At 33.6% G+C, this 10,281-nt stretch overlaps 1 pseudogene; it reads right to left on the reverse strand.

The window, feature by feature from the left end:
- Positions 1-362, reverse strand: LOC140507801 (small ribosomal subunit protein eS24 pseudogene; annotated as a pseudogene).
- Positions 363-10,281: the final 9,919 nt, after the last annotated feature.

Here is a 10,281-nt window from a genome sequence, read left to right on the forward strand (position 1 = left end):
TCATAGTGCCCTGTGTTCCTTCTTTTTGCCAGCTCCTACATTTGACTTGGCAGTACCCTTGAATTTCTTCATTCTGTTCTTGTCTTCCTTTTGCTGCTTTCTTGATGTCTTTTTCTTCTCATACAGGTCATACCTCGCAAGTCTGTGCTTTGGATCATTTTTCTTTCCATAGTCAAGGGAATCATAAGTCATGCCAAGGCATGAACTCTAGAGCTGTCTTGTACATCTTGGTCAGTTTTTCCCAAATTTTAGTCGTCAACACTGTGGCTTTTCCAGGATGAAGGACATCTATAACCATCTGTTTATACTGAAGTCTTGTTTGCCATAAACTTCCTGGTTCTGATTGTTACAGTGTCATTCATGGTGATGACTGGCTCCTCTAGCAGCAGGAGAGGGAAAGGGGCTCCTCTCCCATTCTTTTCATCTTCTAGCTATTTCTTAAATTTAACTCTCTCTCATAACGTAGAATTCCTGACCATCCTTTCCAGTACAGTATGTATCTTCGTTTATTCTTCTAGGTTCACTGGTCAGGGAGTAGTACCTGGACTATTCCTTGGTTCCTACTGACATTTCCCAGTTCTCTCCATACCTCTGTCATTTAATAACCTCTCCTTTGAAGTTCATGAAATTCATCTCTACTACATAAATAAAATTATGATATCTTCTGTCTGCAGACTTCTATGTTACCCCCTTTCCTTCCTCAATGAATGTGGTACCTGACTCAAAATTTTTCTCAATTCCTTCCCTCATATATACCTTTAATCTTGTCTCACATAAAAAGGCAGCCCTCCACTTTAGCAAGGCTAACCTTTCTACTTGTTCAAATGATGTCATTCAAATCTCCCCCTTTATGACACATTTATCCCTCTGCCATTTCTCATTCCATCTCTTATTTTCAATCTATCCCTATCTACAGGCGGATTTTCTACTTTTACAAACATGCCCATGTCTCCCCCATCCTCAAAAAATCCTCATTTAATCTTTCCATCCCCTCTATCATCATATATCTCTTTTGAATTTTGTGGCTGAACTTCTTTAAAAGACTGTCTATAAAATGTACCTTCACTTTCTCTCCAGTCACTCCTTATTAATATCTTGCCATCTGGTTTTTGATCTTTTCATTCCACTGACAATGCTCCCTCTCTACGTTTAGCAATGATTTCTTAGTTGGCATATCCAACAGCCTTTTTCTTGTCATCATCTTCTTTGACCTCTCTGCAGCCTGTAAGTCTGTTCAGAGTTCACTCAGTTTTCACTATTATCTTCTCTCTATCCTTTTGGGACAACATGTTTTCCTCCTACCTGTCTGACTCCTTTTTCAACCCCTTTGCTAGATTCTCATTCACATCACACCCTCTAACCATAGGTGTTCCACAGGTTTCTGTCCTGGGTTCTCTTCTCTTCCCCCTCTATATTATTTATTTAATGAACTCATTAGCTGCTTAGATATAATTGTTATTCCTAACCTTTAAATCTTTTCTATCCTGCTATAACCTTTCTGCTGTCCTCCAATCTTGCATCTCCAATTGTTTTTCTGATACCTTGAACTTGATATCCAGTAGACATGTTATACTCAATATATTCAAAATTTAACTGATCAACTTTGCCCCTAAATGCTTCCTCCCTCCCACCTTCCCTGTTACAGTAGAAAGCAACACCGTGCTCCCAATGTCTTAGGCTCACAACTAAGGGATTGTTTCTGCTCCTCACTATCTCTTAACCTCGAAATTCAGTCAGTTTCCATGTTTTATTGCTTTCACCTTTGCAAGATCTTTAAATGATGTTCCCTATTCTCCTATGATATTATGACCACTCTAGTGCAGACCCTCAGCAGCTTAAACCTAGACTATTGTAATAGCCTATTGATTGATCTGCCTGTCTCAAGTCTCTCAGCATCCCAATCAATCTTTTTCCTAAAGTTAATTTTGTTAAAGCACACAGCCACCCCTACTCAAGAAACTCTAGTAACTATTTGCCAGCTCTAGGCTCAAAAACAAATCCTTTTATTTGGCTTGATCACAACCTAGCCCCCTTTCTACATTTCTAATCGTCTTTGACCTTGTACCCTGCCATGTACTCTCTGAACCAGTGATGCTGACTTCCTTGCCATTCCACAAACAAGACACTATATTTCTTGGCTCAGGGCATTGTTTTGGCCCTCTCTCATACTTGGAATATTTGTTCCTCTTTATCTCCACATAATGGGTTCCCTGGTTTCCTTTAAGTCTCAAATAAAATGCCATCATATACTATACAAATATCCTCAGCACTTTTAATTCTAGTGAATTCTCTCTCAATTATTTCATGTTTATTCTGTATGTAACTTTTCTGTATGTGTGTCTACTTATTGTCTCTCCCATGAGAATGTAAGTTCATTTACTCTAGGCACTATCCTTTCATTTCCCCAGTGCATAATGCCTGACATATAATAAGCTTTTGATGTTGATTGTCTAATATTCTCAGACCAAGCAGTGAATAAAAAAGCAACTGACCTAAAGAGAAATTAACAAAACTGAAAGCAAATAAAGCAAAGACAACTTTTTTTAAGCTGTGATAAAAGTGATAGATTACAACATATTTAAACTAAAAAGAAAAAAAAGGAAAAAATTGAAATTACCAGATTTTTTTTTAATAGGCAAGTGTACATCATAATGGAGAATAAATTGAAAAACATTTCAGATGACATTATGTGTTAATCTGTTATGGTTATCTACTATCTAAGCATAGAATGTAAAAGAAATTGAAATATCAAAAAATCTAAACTATCCAAAATGATAAATAAAAGAGCACTTAAACAAATGAATTTAATAGACTAACTAAACGAGACAATAGCTATCTATAGGATAGAATAACAAGATCAGAAATTTTTACATGTGTATTTTATTAAATATTATAAGAACAAGTGATCGCTATAATATACAAAGATCCTCAAAAGAAGTAAAGATGACAAATTCAATTAATGCAATATTAGTAATGCATATGATTTAAAATGTCAAATTCAATATTCATGAAATGATAATATAGCAAATGATTTGATATTTTGTTCTTAAACTGTTCTTAAGTGGGAAGTTCCATGAGTAGACATGTGTTTTAAGAATGTCAATGTGGGTGTTCTTTGGAAGATGATTGGGAAAGAGGAGAGGTTATAGAATCAGGGAGTACAACTAAGAGGCTACTGAAATATTCATAGAGAGTGGTAAAGAGAGCTTAAATTAGAGAGCTACCCAGGTGAATGAATAGAAGGAGACAAATTCTCAAGATCCTATAGAAGTAGAAGGGGTAAGATACAGCAACTGATTGGATATGGATAGTGACAGAAAAGAAAAAGTGGGAGGATGAAATGTGGGCTGAATAGATGGATGATTATGAACTCTATAGAATTAAGTGACATTACTAGAAATTTAAAAATTGACTCCTGTCTCTATGATGATGATTTTAAATTCATCCTATCATTTTATAACCTCTCTGCTGACCTACAGTCTCACATCTACAACTGCCATTCAATCATCTTGAACTTAATGAATAGTAGACATCTTACACTCAATATATCCAAAACTGAACTTATCATCTTTCCTCCTAAATGTTCCCGATTCACTACTTCCTTTTCTATTACTTTAGAGGACAACACCGTCTTTCCAGTCTCTCAGTCTAACAGCTAAGGTGTCAAAATTTAAAAAAAAAAAACATAAAATAAAATGTACCATGATAACACTGTTAAGAGAAAAGATTTTTTTTTCAATTTTGATTTGTTGAATTTGAGATGCCCATAGAACAAGCATATTAAGATTCCTGTTATAATTTAGCAGTGAAGGAGCCTGGTTGTATAATTTTAGAAATCATCAATAGCATCCAAAAACTCTAATGAGATTTCACTAGAGAGGACATAAGGATAGAACAGGATAGAGTTCAGGAAAGGGCACTAGGGTGTACCAGTACTGGAAGTGGGTCATACTGGAGATAATCCTGCAAGGAACACTGGAAAATGCTGCTAAAAGAGAAAGATAACCTCAGCAGATGGTATCTGGAAAAGCTTTGAGATGACAAAATACATAGAACAAGACGATTTTTTTTTCCTAATGTGTTTTAGGAATGTCAGCATTTTTTTTTTTCTGATTCCAAAAAGTGTTCCAGCAACTCTCAATTATGAGTCACTTGATTATCCAGTCTGGAGATTATTCATTCCATTTTTCTTTCTTCTTCCTCTTTGTACTGCTTGGGAGCTCACTAGTACAAGTAATGGATCAACCTTGTAAATTAATTTTATCAGTTATATGCTTACTCCTAATACCTCATAAAGTTTTAATGATGTTTGAAGGGAGTATAGTATGTAAAAGTTATTAGAATGAAATTTTTTGCATTGCCAGGAAGACTTTTTTCCCTTATCACTTGAGATAATTCAGATCTACTATATGTTTTAAGAAAAATGTTATTTGTAGAATATTTTAAATAAGAAATTTGTTCTCCATGCCTAACTACCAGATGTAGTTATCATTGTTATTTTCTTAATAATAATAATAATAATAATAATAAACTATGTATTTGATTTATTGAAATGGACAGTATAAAGAGCACTGGCTTTGGAAACAGCCAGTTGGCAAGGATTTACTAAGTTCTTCCTATCTTCCAGGGACTGAATTAAGTGCTCAGGATACAAAGAAAGGACAAAGAAAAAATATAATTCTTGCCATCAAGAAGTTTGCATTCTGATTGGGGAGACCACACACAAGCAACTTTGAATAGATAAGTTAAATAGAATGTGAATCAAAGTTAAGTTTAGAAGGAAGGCATGACACTGGACAAATTATTTAATCACACTAATTTTCATCATTCGTAGAACTAGGGAGCAATGATGGATTATGCATCAGCTCTAGATATATGATCCTATTAAATGTATGGCGATCAGTAGTCAGCTATCTAGCAACATTGCATTTTCTGCTCTGTGGTCTGTAATTGTTGCCATATGTATATTATGACCTTCCAGTATGGAATCCTCATCTATCAATGAATATTTGCAGTTTATATTAACATCCTACAGTTTTCTGTGACATAAAGATATTACATTTCTTGAACACAGTCACATATTTATTATATGTCAGAGGCAAGTCTTGAACTGATCTTCACTCTATAGGTTTAGTCATCTCTCCACTGTTACTTGTAACAACAGTAAGGACCCTCCAAATTAAGACTTCCATTGGAAAATGTATTAAGTTACTCAATTTTAGCATAAGATCTTCACCACAAAATACCATGGATAAAATAGCCTTATTTCCAAATGTATTTAAGGTGGCAGAATGTTCAGAAACTCACGGTGCAAAGATGGAACTATAGGGTTACTCACATTCACTACTGAAATATATGAGGACATGAAGTTGGGTGGAAGCATAACCCTAGGTAGGATTCATGTATATAAAGTGAGGTCACTTAGTTTTCTAACCATAAACTCAATGATTCTGATAAGTTGAGGTTTGGCTTAGAGGTACATCTTTCTGAAGTACATTAGCTGAATGGATTTTGCTTAATTATCCTAATTATACTCGATTCATGAAATCACCAATAGCTTACCAGAAAGATAATTGCTGACTTTTATAGCACACTATTAATGTTCAGGAAGTCATAAATGGCTTTACATATAAAGAACAAAGTTCTAGTAGTACTGACTTCCACAAACACATTGACTCTTGGAAAAGCAAAGATATGATGCACTCCCTCTCCCTCATTGCTGGTTTTATTCTTAAGCTCCTTCCATTTATCTAGAATGATTCAGTCAAGCACATGCTTTTATATATAACTAGATACCCAGGACTCTACTAGATACCTAAAATATAAAACCCAAAGGAACAACTTCTAAGGGCCTGGAGCTATTTCTGCCACTGTGATGTGTTCCTGGTGGTGACATGTAGTTGATGTAAAAGCTGGGCCATTATTTCCTCACTGACAGTTTCATTACTTTCAGCAGAAAAATGGACAATCCAGAGAAGAGAAGTGGAGTGGGAAGTAATGATATAAAAATGGTATTTACCATCTTCTATTAATATGTATTAATTTAAAGTAAAACCTTTAGGATTCAATTCAACATTTATTAAGTATATAATCTTGTCAAAGCATTGTTCTAGGGAAACATTGTATCTAGGGATACAAGAACAAAAATTAAATAAGAGCATAGGTTTCCTGCCCTAAGGGATCTGAATGAGACAATCTAGTTCAAATTTTTCATTTTATCAATGAAGAGCTAAGGCCCTGAGAGGTTAAGGGATTTGTCAAATTATGCAAAAATAGTTGAATGAGTGAGCAAGGATTTAAATGCAGATCCTTGAAATATATACAGCATTTTCCCCCACTCTATCATGTTGCCTTCCAACATTCTAGTGAATCTTAACTTCTCAACTAAGGCATAGTTTAGAAAAAAGATATTATTAGTTCTTCAGCATGAAAAAGTACATTGATTATAGACATAGTATCTTTAAAAACACAACATGAAAAAGTTGCTTCAATAAGTATTAGTAAAATGGGGGGGAGGGGGGATGGAGGAAGAGATCAAGACTAAAGAGTAACATAAATACGCTTTGCTAGCCTTTCCTTGACCAGATCTTTGAATTGATAGCTCCTGGCTTCACTGTGGACATGCACAAGCTATACTTGCGTCTGCTTGTTCTGAAGTGGACCTCTGTCCTCATACAGCTAAATATCATCAACACCCAGAAGGTTGAATATTGAGAGACTCATAACAGTCTAATAATTCAGGGTTAACAATATAGAAATAATTTTTGTCTGTTTTAACTTTATAATTTTCTCAATATCACTATCTCTTTCTTGAGTGAATCATATATGTGAGTGTTTGATCATCTGTTAATGGTTATAATTTTTAAATGATCTTATTGACTGTTGGATTTGTACTATCATTGATGGCCTTTAGATTATTAACATAATTTCTCAGTGAAACACATGACAATAAGAAAAAGAAATAGTTTTTACCATCTATGTTGATAAAAATAAACAAATCAACAAAATTAAAGCAAGTGAGTAGTACATTTGCTCTAATTATCACCTGCAGTTAGGTTGGTATCTTATTGAGTTAGTCCTTCGACTATATATTTTCAATATGTGCTACTGAATGATAATGATCCTAAACTGTCAGAAGCCACAAAACCCCATAACTTTAATACTATTATTGTTCTGGTGGTGCTGATGGATGAGGTATCATGATACTGAATAAATCAAAATGACAAGTAATTCAAGATGTAATGGAAAGATACTTGTACCTAAATAGTTTGCAGCATATTACCAACTGCATAATAGTCAATGAATGAAAGGAGGACCTCTTACGAATCGGATAGATTCACAGGGGAGGATTTGTTGATAGATATTGTCAAGAACTGCAAAGAATGAAAGAGGATGTGGATATTGCAGCATATAACTGTAGAAGAATACTCCCATTAGTGAAATGAAGACTAGTCTAAGGTAAAATTTATCCTTAGAGAGTACCTTGAAGCTCCTGAGAGAAAACATCGTTATGAAAGCAATAGCATATTTTTTCTTAACTTGAAATTTTCTTTTGTATGGTACACCAAATTTTATTGGGAATTTTACATGTATGTCAAAAACATATCTAAGAATAAATGTGATTTCTGAAAATTTTTTCTAATCTTTTGCCTCCTACTGACTTTTTCTAGGAATTTGTAATATAAGTGTAATACACATTTTTAAAATATGGAAAACCCAAATCCTTTTATTGGACAGGAAATAAGAAAGATTTTTATTAAGATTGTTGCCCCTTCCCCAGTCAGCATTTAAAAGAAATTCTTGTTTTTTGGAAATCTACTGTGTTAAGTATATTAATTGGAAAAAAAATGTCTCCCATAGCTCTACAAATAGTTCATTTTCTTAACTCTATTCAGAAAATACTTACTTCTCCAAAAATACTTTATATAATCTTGATTACAATGTGAAATTGATGTACTCAATATAATGCCACCAATGGATAATTTATTTCACTAAACTAGTAGATGTAATTTGACTTTTTGATGTTAAATCTTATTTTATGCAGATCACATGTTCAGTTTGCTTTAGTAAATCTACATACATTGTGGAATGCAATCTTCCTGATGATTAAATCATTTTTAGAAATAAACATACATATCAATCCTTTGCTGGGAGTTTATGAGACACGACATTTGTTAGATTCCGTAAACTATTTTTTGTCTGCTAAATGTGTTGGTGATATTAAGTTTATACGGGTATTTTTAAATTGAAGATAATATAAAGAACCTAAATCAGATGTAAACTTGACTAGATGAACCATAAAATGTGCTATGTTCCCAGTAACCATTTTCTAGTTTGTCTTGAAGACACAAAATGTCTTAGGGGGATTATTGACAAGATAAATCGTGAATGATCCCCAAAAGCATGACAAGGATGACTGGGAAGACTCACAACAATAAGAGCATCATTTTAACAACAATAAAAATACTTTTACCTGAAGTGGAGGAAAAAATTCCAAATATAGGGAACATCCTGATCAAAGGCATAGAGATAAAGAAAGACTGATATATGAGAAATATAGAGGAGATCAAAACACTTGAAGTATTGAGGGGTGTAATGTGAAATAAGGGATGCCTTATTTTCAGAGTTCTTTTCAAGCCTGGTATATGGGTGTGAACTTTGCTTGTTAGGAAGTAGAACCTTGGCATATCTTGATCATATAGCAGAATGGTTAAGCTATTGAGAAAGATAGAGAAAGATAGAGGCTAAGCTCATTTTGGAAGGAAGATCATGTATTTAATATTAGATACAATGAGTTTAAAGTGACAGCAGACACTGAAATAAGATGCATAGAACTGCATTTCAGATGAGAGAGAAAACACTCTCTGAAATACTGACCACCATGAGTTGCTTATAGCTGGTAAGGTTATTCATTTATTGAGTTATTTGGTCTTACGGAATTACTGAAATCTTCATATGTTCAATTGAGAAATCTATCATAATATGAGTCTATATATATAAAGCAAATTATCTGATTCTATTCTCCAGAACATCTATTTTCTTTCCAAATAACATTTTATTATTTATTATACTACTATATTATCAAGATTTGTTGTCTTAAAGTGATGTGACAATTTTATTTAGTCAAGGGATTTTTCTGTTTTTTAGAACTTTAATCTTGTTTGCTTGTGTGAAAAATAACTTTTAAAATCTATTAAAAATGTGAGATTGTATTAGCAATTTCTTCCAGTAATTACCAGGAGAAATAACTGGTTTCTCCCCAGGGCAAATGTGTAATGTAAATTGTTCTTATCACAATGTATGGGCTTGTCCTTTGATTATTATTACTCCAAAATTAAAGTTATTCTATCTAATTTTCCTTTTTCTCCTTGCATTGCTGCTCCAAAATCTTATCCTGGTTGTCTTAAAGGTCTGAGTGCCAGAATAATAATCTGATGTTTATCCTGTGTTTACGGAATATAGTCTTATAAATGGGCAGGCAGTATGTCATAATGGGTAGAGATCTGGTTTGGATACCAGCTCAAACTGGATTCTAGTCATGCCTCTGACACATATTGGATGTATAAGCATGAGTAGGTTATATAATTTCTCAGTGCCCTAGACAACTCTCATCTAACATATATCAAAACACTTCTTTGCTTGTATCAGTAGATGCTGTCTCAGGAAAATCCTAGACAAGAACTTTAACAGTCATTTCTGTAAATATATTAACTAAAAAAGCATATTTTATGTTCAGAAGACCTAGATGCCCAATTCTCTGTTTGTACTATGAATACAAGCCTATTTTTCCTCTCCATTTAGGATATTTTCCCACATTATTAATACTTGCTCTATTTCCTAAAATGGTCGACCTGCAAGGGAGGATTATTTAAGGCATACAATAATTGAAGAAAAAAATGCCCTAAAGATAAATGAAAATGGTATTCAAAATATCTGTTCCTTAACACAATAACATCTACTAATCTAAAGATTCTTTAAATAGATATCTCAGTTTCCACAAGCATTTTAATTTTATTACTGAAAATCAGATTAAATTGAGCATTAAGAACAGCTACATGCAGTTGGGAACAAAGAACAGTGTAACATCAAGGTAGCATGCTGAAACTTTGATCCAAAGATTCTCATCATTTGAGATCAGAAAAATGCCTTATCATTATCCCACCTCAGACTTTGTTGACAAGAAGGGGAAAGGTTATTCCAAAGTATTTTACACTAATTTAGTTGAAGGAAACAGAATCAAGACCTCTCAAAAAGATTGAAAATACTCTGTTTTCTCATTCT

Source organism: Notamacropus eugenii, chromosome 5 (assembly GCF_028372415.1).
Source record: "Notamacropus eugenii isolate mMacEug1 chromosome 5, mMacEug1.pri_v2, whole genome shotgun sequence".
In the NCBI taxonomy this organism is placed as follows: domain Eukaryota; kingdom Metazoa; phylum Chordata; class Mammalia; order Diprotodontia; family Macropodidae; genus Notamacropus; species Notamacropus eugenii.